Consider the following 2,224-nt stretch of genomic DNA (forward strand, 5'->3'; position numbering starts at 1 on the left):
AAAAAAAAATCCGAATAAAAAAAGAAAAAAGATGAATAATTTATTGGTGATAGAGAGATATCACATCACTTTGTCTATACCAAACTTTGATAGTGTATAGATTGAGAGAGGGAGAGAGAGAGATGGGTATACATCTATATTAACAACTTCAAAAATATACTTAAATCACAAAAATTATGATATAGTCTTGCAAAAACTTAAATAACAATGACACTGATTAAAAAAAAGATCTGACTTGCCTCTTCACATAAAAAAAACTCCATATTTGATTAGCCTGTTATAAGATGATGATAATATATATATAGATTAAAAATTAAGGATTATGAATCATGAATAAAAAAAATAAAAGAAAAGAGAAAAATACTTACCTTAGACCTCAAATGAAAGATATAAGGAGTATATATATGCGAAAATAGAGTATGAATAAGTAAATGAATGCTGCCAATTAATTACTGGTGATTAAAAGCATCAAGAAGTAACCGATGTTGCGTGGGCTAAAGCAATAAATAATTTCCTAATTTAATTGCTCATTGCTCATTATGCTAAATGCTAATAATGAGGAAAGGAAGTTACTTTTTTTAAAAAAGATTATTGAATAGAAAATGATGAAAAAAATTCAAAATTATGGGAAAATAGATAAATAGCAATACTGATCAATAAGGCATGCCACATCAGCTTTGCCTATTTCCAGCTTTATATATATATATAGATTTTTTAATTCTTATATTTTCTTACTACGTACATGTATTTTAGAAATGAAAGTATATATATTCCATCATATATAAAAGTACTTGTGACATAGGGATCTAGACTAGACACAACATACGAATTTGACAGAATCCACTTGCATCTAGCTCTCAAATGAGGTATATATACGTGTAACAAAAAATAATAACACTTATAATATCAGAAACATAATCGACTGACTCTAAATTTTAGATTCGTCACTCGATAATTCTCCAAATTCTAATTATGAATAGGAGGTTTCTTTCTAGCAGGAGTATAATCTATGTCTATTGCTACTGAATCTTCATACTTTGATTTCTCTTTATTGCTTATAACAATTTGTTGGTTGCCACTCTTTTGAACTAATTCATAATTATCAACTTGCAAATTCCTTGCTGCAAAAATAGAAAATTAAATGAAACCAAATTAGTATAATGAAAAAATATAAATTATATTAAAAAAAAAAAGAAGAGCTAAGTATTTACCTTGACAAGTGATCAAGAAGAAGAAGAAAATGATAGAAATGATTAAGTACCAATGTGTTTTTTGGTTAACAATAGCCATTTTTGATGTTGTTGTAATTTTTTTTTAAATGAAATTTGGAATAGATTTGTGTGTTTTAAACAAATTATATTGCCTTATATTTATAGAGAGACAAGATACATAGATTGGAAAAATTGGGCAATCAATTTTAAAAAAATGTCAAATCATGTTACAAAATTGTTGTACTTGGATAATAACATGAGGGCCCTCAAGGGGGTGACAATAGGACTAAAGGAGTTCATATCAACAGTTTGCATGAGAAATTAATACTAATTTGCATGTAAATGGGATATGTTGTTTCAAATGATTAATGAGGTTAAAACAAGATCTAAAAGACCACCCATATGCTTTGTCTGCTGTTTGTTAGAAATTGAAAACAAAAAGTGGATCACAATTTAAAATGTATTCAAGAATAATTGAACTCTCGTCAAGGAAGGTAGTAAAAATTAAGTACATTCTATTTTTATCACTGGACCAAGAGACTACTTTATTCATATATATTTCTCGTATAATAAATTTTTTCAATATAAGTATACAATCTACGTGAAAACTACATAATTCTCAAAAATCTACTCTAACTAAATTTTCAATATAAGTATAGAATCTTAGTCCATTTTAATAGAAAGGGAAGCGGTAAAGCTATTTTGATTTACATTAAATTTGAATCTAATAAATATATCATGCGACATAGAAAATGTCGTGTTTAATAGATTTCCTTGTAACATATATATATATATGCTAGCTTATCTAAATTCTAAATCAAATATCATATTAATTTCATACATAATTAATAACTTATATACTCCTAAAGTCCTAATCAACTATCAAACATGATATAAGATTATTTGATACCTCTACATATAACTCACATTCAAATCAATTACCGAACGACGCACCAAATAGTTTAAAAATTGGAATTTGGAAACAAAGAAAGAAACAAGAAGCCAGGAGAGAT

General features: G+C 26.7%; 1 long non-coding RNA gene across 1 annotated transcript; it reads right to left on the minus strand.

Annotated features, from left to right (window-relative positions):
• Window positions 1-829: 829 nt before the first annotated feature.
• On the minus strand, window positions 830-1,323 carry LOC107062580 (uncharacterized). The gene is made up of 2 exons (XR_001474708.1): window positions 1,212-1,323; window positions 830-1,121 (listed from the first exon to the last, which is right to left on the minus strand). It is a non-coding gene; the product is annotated as an uncharacterized lncRNA (long non-coding RNA).
• Window positions 1,324-2,224: the final 901 nt, after the last annotated feature.

Source organism: Solanum tuberosum, unplaced genomic scaffold, assembly GCF_000226075.1.
Source record: "Solanum tuberosum cultivar DM 1-3 516 R44 unplaced genomic scaffold, SolTub_3.0 scf00234, whole genome shotgun sequence".
In the NCBI taxonomy this organism is placed as follows: Eukaryota; Viridiplantae; Streptophyta; class Magnoliopsida; order Solanales; family Solanaceae; genus Solanum; species Solanum tuberosum.